This window comes from Ambystoma mexicanum, chromosome 6p, assembly GCF_040938575.1.
Source record: "Ambystoma mexicanum isolate Mex_15411 chromosome 6p, UKY_AmexF1_1, whole genome shotgun sequence".
In the NCBI taxonomy this organism is placed as follows: Eukaryota; Metazoa; Chordata; class Amphibia; order Caudata; family Ambystomatidae; genus Ambystoma; species Ambystoma mexicanum.
Window position 1 is genome coordinate 315,012,311 of NC_090935.1, and position 16,159 is coordinate 315,028,469.

Consider the following 16,159-nt stretch of genomic DNA (forward strand, 5'->3'; position numbering starts at 1 on the left):
TAGCATTTCGGAGTGGGTGTGGTTGTGGGAGGGGGTTGGGTGTGCAATTAATGTGTTTCCAGGCTGTATGGCCTCCACCTGTGGTGATTCATTCCACCTGTGCAAGCTGCTCTCCCCTTTGGGCGAGCACGTCCCGCACACAACGCTGCAATTCGACGAATGGCATCTTGCCATTACAATCACGTATTTGTACCCGATGGCAGTGTAGCATTGGTTGATATGTTCATTCTGCTTTGGTCCCATTGTTTCACATACTATCTTTGCAGTCGCGAACAGACTTGTGAAGGGTCAGTGGAACGTAGTACTCGAGTAACGGTGGACCCTCATGCAACACTGCACCGAGGTTCACCGACGGGCGGGGCGTCCCATTTGTGAGTGAAGGCAGTTGCCATTTTCACACACAGCCGCACTAGATGGATTAATTTGTGATTTCAAGCGGCCACAGATGCCTTTTCGACGTGATGTTGCAAATGAGGAATTCGAAGGACGGCGCTTTCGGTTTTCAGCTAGCGGCGAGGAGATGCCCACAGGTCTGACTGCGAATATAACGTTCTATTGTTCAATGTCCTTGGGACGGGGGCCATGGCGAGGATGCAATGATTGATATGAATAGTATGGGATGCGCAATAGCGAAGTGGGCGATAAGGCCGGACGTTCCCAATTACATGTTGCTTCACAACACTGGAATTACGGGCTGGGGGAACAGTGGATTTTGCAGGCTGCATTACGCACAGACTCAATGGAATTTTCACATGTCATGTGAGTATGGAAGCAGGCGTTTGTGATAGTGTTTTCACCTCGATATAGATAGTTATGATTCGCTAGTGGTTTTTGGTTGGTGATGATCCTTTGGAGTGGGCTAGCATGCATATGGCTGTGGATTTGGTGTGATCATTGAAGTAAGTTATTCAAATGTAGTTCTGATGGCCATTCTATTCTTTTTTATTTCGTTTGGGTGACAGGTATCTCCTCCCCTTTTGCCACTGCCATCTGTATGCCACTCCTGCAGATGGATTTTACTCCCGACACCTGCTGCTTCGTGTTAATCAGTGGAGCAGCATTACGATCTTATGGGACGATCGCCAATGGGCCACATGCCCTTACGCAGTACTAGTGGCTAGGAGCAACATTTCGGCCTTTCAGCTGGACTAGTGCCTCCCTATTGGGACGGCCCTGCGGGTCGAGGCGCTTCCATGTTGCCTTTTCGTACGAGAATGTAGCCCCTGTGTGCCATGAGGGTACAGGGCGTCACACAAGAAGTAGCTGGTCATTTATTGCGGATGCAGGCCACAATGGTGAAATGTATTTTGGAGTTCATGGCCTGATGGCTGTATGGGCTTGGTGAATTTGTTGTGCATTAAATTCCTATTCTGATATGAACCGTGTAGCGTTCTTCTTTGCAGGTGATGTGTCATATTCCTATTTGGGGAGCGATGTATTGTGAGGAGATCTGCATTGGGTTCCAGCTTCGGAGTATAGTTGCGTGGTACTGTGCTGGGCGCGTTTGCCTACGAAGCCCAGTGAGGTCAGGGATGTGGGCTGCCAATGTGACTGTTTTGATGATGTGATGCTCAGGGGCGGGGGAATGGCTTTTGTGTAACAGATGCCGGTCAGCCAGTTGGATTGGTGGTATGATGTGATTATCAGAATATGGCTGGTCACAGGTGCCTGTGTTTGCGTGCGTTTCTTGGAGGGAGACTGAGGTCATGTCCATTTGTGTGGCTTCTGTATTCGTGCCATCTGTGCCCTGCAGCTTCCATTGGCCCCTCTTGAGATTCATTTGTTCGTTGGCAGGCATGGATGACTTGTACATTTCACTGGTTGCATTGTGTGGCTTCATTGCACCTACGGGGAGTTGTACAATGTGGCCAGGGAGCGGTGTACAGGCACTCAGTAGGGCCGTTTACGGTTGGTTCGCGATGCCGTACTTCTCACCATGGCGGAATGGTACTTTCCGCCGTGCTTGATGGCGTTAGGTGCATGTCCGCTGGGGTCAGAATTCGCGTACCGTTGCGCCATGGTGGTAATTGCGGTTTGGCATGGCGCGCGCGCGCGTACTTGGTGCAGTTAGCGTTGGCGTTCACTGCGGTGTCGCTAATGGCATCGTACTTTGCGGTGACGGGTCATAATCGCACCGAGCGCTATTCGATGGCGGTATTGCATTTCCGCCATCGTTTTTCGATTTCCGCCAGGGTCGTAATGAGGGCCATTGTATTTTAAAATATATATTAATCTGACTGATTTATGGCACGTTGGTACAGGGGCAAGTGGTATGAAAGTCAGAAGTGAATTGCTCGCTTTTTAGAGTTTTATTTGCATGATGTATTCCTTCTGCATATCTCTTACAAGGGCTGATTTTGAACCTACAATATTCATAATTTTGAAGAAACACAATTTACTTGACACCACACCTTCAGTGCCTTGTATGAATCATAGAGAAAGATGATGGAAGTTGGACTTGGCAAGAAATTGTTATTGTATGTGCCAACATGCTTATACGTAGGTTAATGTTGGAATGATAACAGAAAACTAGAAGCTATTCCAAGTCAGACACTCTTCAACCCTCCCACACACACAAAAACATACCTGAGCAGGAGGGATGGCATGCATGTCTAATTACCCAAAATAGGAGTGAGAGGAGAAATGGCCATGATGAGGCGCTGCAAATGAGAGACACACCTACAAGCCTGCATAGAGCACAGTGATTTACAAAAAGGAGCAAACCATTTATTTATTTCCTACTACTTGCCTATGTTGCAAGCGGTTCTAAATCAGATTTGGAACCTATGAAAATCTGCAAGGACTTAATGAGAAATGCTTTCACTATTTCCTGCACGAGCTTCACTTCCTCCAATATTTGATGCTACTTTAACTTTGCATGGACAATTGTAGTTGTTTACATATCACACTCTCATGCATAGGTTTCCTGCCAGAAATGTGTCTCACTTGAAACTGCTCTTTTTTCTAAATCATCATCATTTTTCAAATTCAATGTTCGACGTATGCACACTGCTCACTGCCTGCATTCGAAAATTGTGCCTGCCGCAGTGTGTTCCTTTTTTGTGTAATTTAAGGTAACTACTAACAGGGATGTTGTGGTATGCCAGCATTTCAGCCCATAGGCCAATAGTTACCGACACAAGTATTTCTCTCACTGTTGCCACAATACACATTGGAGAATACACACGATTCTATTAAAACAGTCTTTTCTCTGTGTCCATGGACTGAAATGTTAATTTCATTCCTTGTAACAATCCTGTGGTTGGGGGCGGAGCCACAAGGAGTAGAGAATGACAAAGTGAGTGACTGGCCTAAAGGGAACGTGGTGAATTTCTTAGTGGTACTCTGCATCATGGACCCCTGTTTTGTGGGTACTCTGCATGTTGTACATGGCTGCATGGGATACACACTATGACAGGGGTTTCTAACCAGTGGCTGTGCAGATGTGTCGCACTATAACTTCCATTATTCCCCACTATTGAAAGATGATTAAGGCTGATGGGAGTTGTAGACCAAAACCTTTACAGAGCCAAAGGTTGAAGACCCTGGCACTATGATGATCTGGAAAAAATAGCAGAGCCCTGTGCATCTTATAGTGGATGGGATACAGAGTTTTGTTTGTTTCTCAAAAATGAGTGGTACTGAATGCTCTCTCCCCTATGTTTAAACTTATACATTCCGCAAAGGTGGCCAGAAGAAGGTGGCCAGCTGTGGAGAGTGGAGCTGCTATTAGGAACTCTCTTTATGTGAAGTCCTGCAAGGAACAGACTTATCTCGTGAACGGTCCTGACTTGCTAAGGTAGGCAATCTCTGTACCAGCTGACCAGTGAGGGAGAGATAATGAAGACATGAGGTTTCTGTGAGGCACGATTTCAGGATTTACGTAATACAGGGCTTTCAGGTAGAATGGAAATTGCAAAATATCATGGAACATTATGTTATTGCCCATAGTTTTAGACAATTTGAGTTATATGCATTTTGTTAGTTTATTTTGTGTATGCACAAATGTAACACAGAAGCCCTAGGTACTACATGAACACATTGATTAGGTAGTACATTGATTAGGTAGTACATTGCTTAGGTACTACAATGCTTAGGTAGCACAATGCTTAGGTAGTACATTGCTTAGGTAGCACAATGCTTAGGTAGTACATTGATTAGGTAGTACATTGCTTAGGTAGTGCAATGCTTAGGTAGCACAATGCTTAGGTAGTACATCGATTAGGTAGTACATTGCTTAGGTAGTACAATGCTTAGGTAGCACAATGCTTAGGTAGTACATTGATTAGGTAGCACAATGCTTATGTAGCACAATGCTTAGTGAGATGTACTACCTAAGCATTGTACTATCTAATTGAGGCTGTTAAGCACAAGGATTAGACAGCCTTTAGACACAATAAAATGTGTCCATGAGATAGGATACCTGAAACTTGCTTGTTTATGTAATATATATATATATATATATATATATATATATATATATATATATATATATATATATATATATACAAATATATATATTAACCAATGATACTAAAGTCAACCCCATTCGACTATTAGTATATCAGAGAGCAAGCACATTATACACTAACGAGTAGCATGCAGACAGTGTTGACTCAATGGTTATGCAAGACTGTCAGTTCCTGCTTGTGAGGGCAGTGCTGCATAGTGCAGTAGCATCAGCTCAGTATCTGCTTCAGCGACAAATAATATTAGGGTGACCTTGAGGAATCCCCGTATTTCCTAGAGAGATTGTGTGCGTCAGTAGCTGAGTTGTATGCAAATAAACAATCATGCACTAAAGACCAATAAGAGTTCACTAGGACATTGACTCTTACCGAGAGAGCAAGTGCTACATGCAAGAGCGTGGATTCACAGTCATGAGAACTAAATGCTACTGTATGGTGCTCGAGGCCTTCCTGATGTGAGATCAGATATTGCTTGGCCTGGAAGGACTGGCCACTAGGTTAATTTGATCAGGTACACATCTAGGCTTTGCCTAAATTCCAGATCCCTGCTTATAGACACCTACACACATTTGAAGATACCACTACCCCATGGTACCCCATGGATGCCAAGATCAAAAGGTGTGGTCCCTGCTTAGCTTAATGAAAGATCCAGGACCTCTCACCTTTCACTCTGCTACTGTAGTGGCTGATGTTTGCAGCAGGGAGACTACTAACATTGGCCTCAAGGACATGTCCTACTTTGAAGACGCTGCTGCTTCATGTTTACAGGTGCTTGCCCTGAAACGAAAATGGGCTCATTTTCAAATCCCTCTGAGCACAAAGAGAGGTGTAAAACTAGGTCTAAAACTATTGCGACTGGTTTGACACCATGTTTGCGCTCTACGGGATTTTAGAGTTTGTTACAGGTGGAGCTGTGGCGCAATCTGAAATGCATGTGCCTGCCTGCCCCACCCACTACACCTTCCAAGAGAAACGCATTAATGCCAGCATCTGATTTGGATGCTGGCGTCAATGTGTGAGATTCCTATGGAATCCGCCAGCGTTTAGCCCCAAATGGATTCATGACTAAATGTGCCCTGATGCCTCTGGTGACCGTTTGCGCTACACATCAACGAGAGAGATAGATGAATAGACATGCACGCATGGTGGGAGGCGTTTCCACACTATGCAGTGAAAACAGCAAACATAAACCCAGATCCTCCTTCACTGGTGTCCCTTTTTGACTGGTGAAAAGAAGGGACACTGAATGGAGGGGACTGCAGTGCACACTTTGGCGTTTGTGGTCGCCTCCCTGAAAAAAACACTTTTAAAAAAATGAGTCTCGCACTGCTTAACGGTCAGTCGTATTGCACTTTTTGTCAGGGATTGGCTATTTCAAACTGATGTCCTTCATGGTTACTCAACCATCTCAACATCATTCTCTGGCATCTATTGCAACTTTGGGCAACTTTTATCACATATCACAGAATAGCGGTCACTTAGGGCCTCGTCATGACAGTAAATTAAATTACACTTGCAGCAGGCAGAAACAGTTATTTCCCGAGTTATTTAGAGGCCAACAGACCCTCTAGCCATCCTTTATTTTGGAGTGCAACTAACTCCACTGGGGACATAGGGCCTAATTTCGAGTCCGCTGGTGCTACAGGGGGGCTGCTGCCGGACTCAGAATTATTTACCAGCATCTGACCTCCTGGTGCCACCGACACATTCCGAGTACGGCGGCCGAAAAGTCAGGTGCCGGTATATTTGTAAATCCCCATGGATACGGGAGCTAACGGTGCAAGTCTGCCTACATCACTGCTGCGCACGCCATGGCCAGACCTGTGGGGCACAGCGGCCCCGGCAGGCAGACTTGTAGTTTGCCCGACCGGAAACAAGGGTGCCTGCCGGTGAGCTTAACGGCACCCATGTTTCCAGACTGGCAAACTTGAATGAGGCTTATAAACCATGAGTCAGACCAAGCAGGTAGTTTTTATGTGTTTCGGTACCGAAAACCCACAATTTGACGAAGCAGTAAAACAAACAGTGGGCCTCATTATGAGTTTGCTGGTCCAGAAACAACAGTACTGGTAAGCTTGCCGGTACTGTTGTTTCCGGACCGGCATACTACGAGTTCTGTGTGCGGGTGCCTTTCAGCCCACCGGGTCTGACCTGGCAGGAAGAATGGCACCCGCTCGCAGACCTTGACGGATGCACCACTTCTGTTGCACACAGTGCCAGTGCATCTGTCCTCCCCATTCCCATTGAGTCCAATGGGACTCGATGTGAATTGAGATTTTCTTTTTTCTGGCACGGCTACTGTCGGACTCATAATGAACCCCAGTATTTCCAAATACTGGGCTTCATTACAACTTTAGCAGTGCAGTAGAAAAGTGGGGGTAATTCTGTTACGGGCACTTCTTTTGGCAGTACCTGAATTTCCAACATTTGTACGACACCAGCGAATGATGAGTTTTACCTTGAAGGGGAGGATCTACTTCCAGCATCAAATACTCCAATTCAAGAAGAAGAAATCAGCAGAATGTTTACAGCGAAAGGCCGGTCATGGTAATGTCCGCAAATCCCCATAGAGTCCTTTGGGCTTCAGAAAATGGAGATATTCACCACACTTCCTCCACTTGTAATCCTATGGTACACCCACAGGACCAAGTAACAGTACATGGGTTTGGTGGTAACTTGATGGATTAACTGCTGAAAACTGATACAATCATAATAAGGCCCACTGTCTTTTTACACCCAATGGAAGACTCATAATGAGGTCCTTGGAGTCCACCTTTCACTCCCATTAACAAGCAACACATATGAAGAACCAATATTCATAAATGCAGGTAGGTGGCAATTCCAACTACTCCCTGAGGTATCTTCCTCTTAAATGCTTTAAATCAGCCCATGGGCACTATTAAAAGCTATAGCTACAAAGTAAGATTGCTGGTTCCTGCTTTTCTGCTCCTCATGTCCTCTCTCATAGTACACCTGCCCCCTTTCTTCTGTCTTTCTTCAACCCACCATGCCTTTGAAATCCACGATTTGTTTAAAAGGTACAAATATGATTTCTGCACTCTTAACAAATAGAAGTTACATGTCAGATTTGTGTTACGTTATACTGTTGTGTTCTTGACTGGTGATACAAGGCCCGGCTCCCCACAACTTCCTATCCTATGAGCACCACATACAAAGGAACACAGAGCCACAGATACATGCAACCATCATGTTTATTTCCCTTTCCAGTTCTGTTCCCAGGGTCTAGTAGCCCCTTCTCTTCCTCCCCTAGCCCCGTGCCTCGACCTTCTTTTCCTCCATTAAGGTGGTCCTCTCTTTAAGGAGAACTGTCCTTAATCGCTCTTGAACACCTTTCCCCCCGCTTATCATCCTGGTGGGTTTCTGCTCTTGCCCCTTTCTGGTGGTCTTCAGGGTTTTCGTCATGTTCTCTTCTTTGCTGTCTGTCCTCCTCTTTTGCCTCCGTCTGGAGGGTGTGGTTGGGTTGTTTCGGTGCCCTGCAATATTTTGTGCTGGTGTTCGTCTGCCATCATGGAGAAGAGTTTGTGCGCCATGAGGTGTCCGCCTTCCGTCGTGACCAGGGGTCTATGAGCTGTGCATGGGTGTCTGGGACCCATGCCCAGGAGTCTGTTCATTAGTGGCTTTTACAATATCTTTGACGTGAATGTTGTTTTGCTCAGTATTTGTTTGTTTGTTTAGATATTTATAGCGCGCGCCAGACCCGAGGGTATCCGGGCGCATGTTCAAGGATACTTTAAGCTTACATGTTACAGTTACACATTTCAGGAAGGTTACAGGGTGCATTAACAGTAAATGATGACAGTATACGTGTTACAGTTACACATTTCAGGAAGGTTACAGGGTGTATCAACAGTGAGTGATGTTAGTATGCGTGGTTACATGCGCAGGTGAGTGTGCACAGGGGTGTGTGCACAGTATGCATTGAGTGTCGGGAGCAAGGTGGGTTAACGGGTGATGAGCGAGGTATGCGTTGGGCTGCAGATTAACAGGTGGGTCAGACGTGAGTAGTCCTAGTCTAGTCAGTTATAGGTCATTTTCTTTGAGCCATTTAATGCAATTAAGTCTGAAGCGTGGATAAGATTGGTCAGACCTTAAGGATGATGGGAGGGAGTTCCATAGCTGGGCGCTTTGACGGGGAAGCTAGTGCCTCCGGCTGTGCTCAGCTTAAATGGGGGCACGGCTAGTTGGTTGGTGTATGCTTCTCTGGTAGGTCTGTTAGAAGTTCTCCTTTTGAATCTTTCTGTTAGGTATTTGGGGGCTAGGTCATTAATACTTTTGAAAGTCAGTGATGCTGTTTTGAGTTTAATTTTGTCAGCTGTAGATAGCCAGTTGGATTGTCTTCTGACGTCTGAGATGTGCTCTCTAGGGTCACTGCAAACCGGTTGTCTTTCTTCCTGGTCACAGAGTGGTGTTTTGTAGTTACCACCTTCCCATGTGTGTTCACTATCTGGCAGGTCACTCTACCACTTTACTAATCACTCCTGTGGTCTGTGGGTCCAGCTGTGTACACTCCCCCACTCGAGTTGACCGCCAGCATCTGCCCGGAGGCAGTCTCCCAGCGCAGCTGCCTGTCCCTGGGTAGCACCTCCAATCTGTGCATCACAAGATCTGATGACACGATGATAGAGTTCTCTTCCACTCGCAATGCCCGTCCTGTCTCCCTCTCGTAGCATCCATCTTTCACTTTTACACAGTTCCTCATCTTGAGGTACTTTCGTACTTCCTGTGCTGGGAACCCCATGATATCCTTCAGGTCCTCCTTCCTTTGCATGATGACCTTCTTCTCTTCTGCCCTCATGATGTTACCCTGGCATTGATCAATGCACCTTCACATATTTCCACCTTGTCCCCAGGTTGCAGGGTATTCTCACATTCCTGTCCTGTGGCTTCTGTTACCCACTCTAGGTGACTCCCTTCTGGTTGGTCCTCCAGCTTCTCCCGTTCAGGCAATGCGGGCTTCACATATTCTGTGGTAACAGCAGACATGGCAAATCTGTTTAACGGGAATCCTTTGCGGCTGTCCCAATTGACCTCAAAGGTGAGGAAGTCTCCATCAGAGGTGCCCTCTCTCTCCAGAAACCTAGTCTTTCTGAGATCCAGGACCCTCTGTAGGAGTCTCTAAAACTTCTTCCTCTTTGAAAGCTCATTGTTCATTGTTGTCTGGGCCATGATTCACTCATGTTTAATCTTTGGAATCATCTTTAGGGATATGTCTTTTTGGCTTAGTTACCCCTCTTCCACCTGAGCACTGATGTTCTTATGAAACTCTGTGTACACTGCATCCGGCATTTGGGCTCAACGCCAGACTTCTCCTTTACCACCTTCAGTGCCTTTGTCATTTCCCTGGTGGGTATCATCTGCTAAACCCAGACACCCATATGCAGGTTTCCTCCACCCTCTGTAGCCTGCTTCCCATGGGTTTGCGCGTAGGCCTCAATATGGGTACACCCCTACACATGTTCTGGGGCCACCACCTCTTTGATCTGTGCCAGCGTATCTGTGAACTGGTAGGTAATACACTTCCTCACCAGTAACAAGTCAGCTGTGCTTTCCTCTGCGTTCTTCGGCTGTGTGGGCCCGACACTAGGACTGTCACTTCATGTGGTGCCTGCTGTTGCGTGATGTTATCCGGCCACTCATCAGGCCCACCGTTTGCAATGTCTCCCGCCAAGGACTTAGCTTATTTCTTCCTGTGGTGTTCAGCTGGCACCTCTTCCTGTTGATTTCTCCAAGCAGTCTGCCTCCTGCGTGCCCCGGCCGATCTTTGTTGTCATACTCCTCCTGCAGTTCGGCTTCATCTAAACTTAGTCCGCTGATGAGTGGTTTCTTCCGTGGCCGATCTTTCTCATCCTCTCCCTCAACATCATCCACTTCCTCAACCTCATCCGCCTTTCCGGCTCCCTCTGCACCGATTCACTCAGGCTCCTCTTTGCCAGAACTTGCACGGCTAGATACGCTCTTGCATCCCCCCCGTCTCCTCGTGATCATAATTATTCACATCTTTTGGTGCCCTGCTTCACTCACTCACTCTCTTCCAGACATTGCAGTCCTCACCATCAGACATCTGCAGAGCTGTGTGCCCCACGCGTATCTTTGTGGTCTCCAGCCAGAGCATCACTCACGGCACCTGCGCTCTGCCACTCCTTAGGTGGCAGATACCCTGTTCTCCATATGGGTGGATTGCCTTTCCGGTTTGCGGGCAGACTTCCCACAACACTGCTGCCTATTTCCCGGTGCTGCACGACACCCTTCCATCCAATAGCATTCTTCGCGTGGTGGACGGCCGTTTACTTTTCCTTGTGCAGCAGACTGCCATCGTCTATGTTTTCCTCTGTGGCAGAGTACCAATCCCTTTTCCTTCAATGCTGTTCACTTTTCATTGTGTGGCGGACTGCCGATCCCTTTCCTCTTCCAGGCTCCTCACGGTTTGACGTGCGGCGGACTGCCGATCCCATCTGCAGAGGTGGCGGGCACTGTGTCAGTTCCCCTTTCATCGCCAGTTGTTGTGTTCTTGACTGGTGATACAAGGCCTTGGCTCCCCACAACTTCCTATCCTCTTAGCACCACATACAAAGGAACACAGAGCCACAGATACATGCAACCATCATGTTTATTTCCCTTTGCAGTTCTGTTCCTGGGCTCTAATAGCCGCTCCTCTTCCTCCCCTAGCCCTGTGAATCGTCCATCTTTTCTTCATTTAAAGTGGCCTATGTTTAAGGAGGACTGTCTATAATCACACTCCAACATATACCATATTATTAAGGTGGACACGTGTTTTAAAGTTCACGATTTGGACACATTATTTCTACATTTTCTTTGGGGCAGGACCGTGAAAAAAACTTAAAGGGACTCGGCTTGCTGGCTTTGTTTGTTCTGATGGTGTAATATGAAGCCACTTTCAAAAGAATGTCCAAGACTTCTTTTGCATCCCCAGCAAGCCTCTACATGCATCTTGCAAGAAGACTTAAAAGCAGACTTAAAAGCCGAGTGCACACGTCCGCTTCCGGCAACATCGCTGCTCAAATCAGGAAGTCAGAGACGCCCTCATGGTGGCACCGTAATAACCTAGGCTGAGGACGGAGACTAGTAGTGGCCCTCAACTTGCTGATTAAGTTGCCGTTGGCATGCCACTGTCTTCCTCTTGAGCACTTCTGCCTGGTGTGCACAGCAGCGGGCCCTGGGCTGGGCGGGCCCGGTGAACACACTACTGTCTGTCTGCCACAGGCAGGCAGGCAGTCAGCGTGCACATTTTTGAGCTGCGCGTTGTTATACATAAGTAAAAGGGACGCAGCCCCTTTAAGAACACCAATGTGGGAAAAAGCGGGAAGAAAGCGGGAAGAAAGTGGAAAGGGAGGAGCTGGGAGGGAAAACGGCAGTTACGTGATAGGAGTGAATAAAGAAGGTTCACAGCAGAGCAGGCTCCGTCTCATGATTGTGTTTGTGGATGCATGAGAGAGTGAGAGCCTAACACTGGCGACAAATTCGACAAACCTTTGCGTGTCGGCAGCAGTGGAGGGCTAGCAGCCCAACAGGTTTGAGGAGCAGTGCGCTCTGGAGCAGAGCAGCGGCCCGTGTGCCCTGCTGGTGGGCCTGTGCGCCCGGCAATCGAAAGGGCCTGTAAGCCCTGCATTAACGCAGCGGCCCGTGTGCCCTGCTGGTGGGCCTGCACGCCCGGCAATTGGAAGGGCCTGTGAGCCCTGGAACATCGCATCGGCCCTTGTACCCTGCTAGTGGGCCTGCGCGCCCGGCAATTGGAAGGACCCGTGAGCCCTGTCATACCGCAGCGGCCCATGTGCCCTGCTGGTGGGCCCGTGTGCCTGAAATTCTACAAGGGCCTGTGTGCCTGACTCCCGCAGCGGCCTGCGCGCCCGCCGATGCAGTCGATTGCGTGCCCCGGATAGAAGTAGCAGCCCGTGTGTCTGCTGCGGTAGCCCCAACGGGCAGCGAGGGAGGAGAGCCGCCAGCGACAGCAGTGCGCCTGCCGGCGGAGAGAAGAGAACACACCGCGATCGCGACACGGAGCAGCTGATCCGTCTCGCCTGCCCGGAGCGGAGGAGAAGAAGCGCCCGACGCGGCCATCCCCAACACAAGTAAGGAGTTCAAACGGGGACCGGGTAGAAAAGAAGACACTTGCCAATAATTAACCCCGCGCCTCCTGCCCAGAGACACAAGGAACTCCTTTCCCAAGAAACTCACAGACGGGGATAGCCCCGTGTTTCCCAGAGTGACATTTGCCAACAATTAACCCCGTGCCGCCCGCCAGGGACACAAGGAACTCCGTTCACAAGAAACTCAAGGGGAACCCGCGCTTCACACATTGTGACACCAAAAGGGGAAAACCAAATCCACCAACCATAGCGACCATACCACAGGCCCAGCAGAGCCTAGCCCGTGCCTCCCACCCAGGTTCACCTGAACAAAGAGAACAAGAGGATATCCCTGTGTCTCTCTCAACGTGATACACATCCACAGCAAAGACAAGAGAAACGCCACAACCAACCCTCACCACCTGATAGCCAACGCCAGTGCCCAGGAAAGGCCATACCACACCACCAGACAAGTGACCACGACGCTGCAGGAGACACCAAACACTGGCAGTCACGTGCCACCGGTGCCACTAAAGCGCACCCCATAGCGCCAACATGTCAAATCAGGATGCAGCAAACACTGATGCCGAACCGCCAGTCTAGTGAGGAGACCCGCCCCATTCACACTAAACCCACACCACAACCAGGGCCAACGATGGGAAGAGTGGCTGGAGGAATTTGAGGACTTTGTAGGTGCCATCGGCACAAAAGAACCACCCAACATACTAAGCATATTCGCAAACGTCGCAGGGAGAGAAATTAAAAATATCATATGCACGATTCCCCTACAGGACCGCACCACATATGCGAAACTCCTACAAGCTATAAATGAGAAAATTGTCATCTCACCTAATCGTGATTATGAACGGTACACGTTTAATCAATGTGGCCAACTTCCTCACGAATCGATAAGAGAATTTGTCATCCGCCTCCAGAGAAAAATATCGAAGTGCGACTTCGCCAACTTTAACGACGAAGAAGCCATCAGACTATGCATAATTGAAGGTTGCATATCTTTGATGTTTCGAAAGCACCTCCTAAAGAAGCCCCTATCCCTAAAGGAGGTAGTGGACCTGGCCAGAGTCTATGAGAGGGTGGACATCCAGGCCACAGCCATTGAGAATCCCAAGAAGGGCGAAGTCATTGCAGCGGTACACCCCTACACCCGACACCCAGCTTCACAAACCAGAACGAACCCGAAATACCCACACAACGGACACAAAGGGACCGCCAATGCTACTGCTGTGGATTTGAGTAACCACACAGAGGCTCGTGCCCCGCCATCAGCCAACGCCGCCTGAGATTTGGAATGGAAAACCACTTCCAGGTGATGTGCAAGGAACTACTGCCAGAAGGAAGCTCAACACGCCCGCGGCCTGCCAACCGCACGATAGAGACACACACGGAACAGCATCGCCCTGCAGACAGAAACGCACCAGACCCCACGAATGCCTACCAATGCCCGAACACCATAAGGGGCCTTGAAGGACTCCAGATCGAACCAGACAGAAAGGACCATGAGCTATATGACATCCACCAATGCGACTTCATGCAAATGCTGGAACAAGGGATGTCATACAGGAGAGAAACCCTGACCCCCCCCGAACGAGACATAGACCCGTACCTCAACTCCCCATCACAGTATCGGTCAGGAGGAAACGAACATGCTGAATACCTACAAGATGGCTACGACAGGGAATATGTCTGCCTCCTCAGTGTTGAGGCAGAAGACACTTCAGCTCCCAGAGTCACAATTCAAATGGGAAACACCAGAAACCGATTTATCATCGACACAGAAGCGACGGTAAACATCATGAACGAAGACCTCTACCGTGAAATAGCCCCCTCATACCCCTTGCGAGAATCCAGGACGCACATCTTTCAATGGGGAGCGGCCTTGCCCATGACCTCCAGAGGGAAATTCCAATGCGACCTATGACATCAGGACATCACGGTAACCTCCACGATACATGTTATAAGGAGCCTATCCGTCGGCCGCTGCCTCCTCAGCTACCGAACAGCCAGTGCCCTAGCCCTGATTGACTTACACTACGACCAGTCGGAAGTAATAGAAGGACTCCCACTGGCACACAAATCCATCATGGCGATAATAGAAAGACCCCTGGCGAAAGGAGACCTCAAGAGCCAATTCCCCAAACTATTTGAAGGAGTGGGGATGCTCAAGGACTCACACATCAAGCTACACATCGACAACACCATCATGCCAGTACCGCAGCACCCACGCAAGGTGGGTTTCCACCTCCAGGAACAGGTGTCAAAAGAGATTCAACTTCTTCTTCTCAACGACATCATAGAGAAAGCAGAAGGACCAACACCATGGGTATCTCTGATAGTCATCGTACCCAAGAACAACGGACGCCTCCGAATATGCGTTGACATGTGCATCCCGAACACCGGCATCCAAAGGGAAAGGCACCTAGGCCGGAGCCTGAAAGACATGCTGATCAGGCAAAATCAAGCGAGGTTCTTCTCAAAACTAGACCTCAACCAGGGCTACCACCAGCTCGCCCTGGACCCAGAATCAAGACCCATCACAACGTTTGCAACACACGACGGGCTATTTAGATATAAAAGATTGAATTTCGGCATATCATCTGCTGCAGAGATCGTCCAAGAGACGATCAGACGCCTGATAGCATCTGAAATGAATGCACTAAACTATAGTGACGACATCTTAATATTTGGAAGAGACCAAGAACAGCACGACAGAACCCTAAAAACCATCTGCAACATTCTACAAGAAGCAGGGCTGACACTCAATGAGTCCAAGTGTGACATCAATAAGACAAGCCTCAAATTCTTCTGGCACATATTCTCCAACAAAGGAATAACAGCCGACCCGGACAAGATTAAGGCCATCACTGACCTCCAGGCACCTACGACTACCGCAGAACTGCGCTCCATCTTGGGCATGGTGGGATACTGCGCAGGCTACCTCCCGAACTACGCCACAACGACTGACCCACTCCGCACCCTCCTAAAGAAGAATCAACCTTTGATCTGGGATGCATCCTGCCAAGAAGCGTTCATAGCTATAAAAGAAAGCCTCACCAACAACCGACAACTGGCATTCTTTCGCCCAGATTGGCACACCATCATCACGGTCGATGCAAGTCCAGTGGGACTAGGAGCAATCCTTGCCCAGACTGACACCACGGATAACACCCACCACGGGATAGTAGCATACGCCAGCCCTATCACACACAGAAAGGGCCTACTCACAAGCAGAGAGGGAAAGTCTAGCCGCAGTATGGGCCTGTGAGAAATATCACCATTTTATTATCGGCCGGAAGTTCACTCTAGTGACGGATCACCAGGTCTTACTATCAATATTTGGAAACCCCAGAACTAAGATGCCACCCCGCATAGAGCGATGGGGAATAAGACTGCAAGAGTACGATTATGCAATTGTTCACAAACCAGGAGGGGATGCCAACCCAGCGGACTACCTGTCCAGACAGCCCCTGTTGGACAAAGATGACACCCTAGCCCATGAAGCCACTGAATACATCTCTTACCTGTCATCAAACGCCATGCCACCAACAATTTCAACTGAAACTTTCG

The 16,159-nt window shown here is 48.5% G+C and overlaps 1 protein-coding gene and 1 pseudogene across 1 annotated transcript in view; both read right to left on the reverse strand.

Annotated features, from left to right (window-relative positions):
• The window catches only part of CCBE1 (collagen and calcium binding EGF domains 1), a 943,425-nt gene that overhangs the window by 268,725 nt on the left and 658,541 nt on the right, over positions 1–16,159 (reverse strand). The window lies entirely within an intron of this gene.
• LOC138511089 (transcription elongation factor SPT5 pseudogene) lies at positions 8,052–10,602 on the reverse strand (annotated as a pseudogene).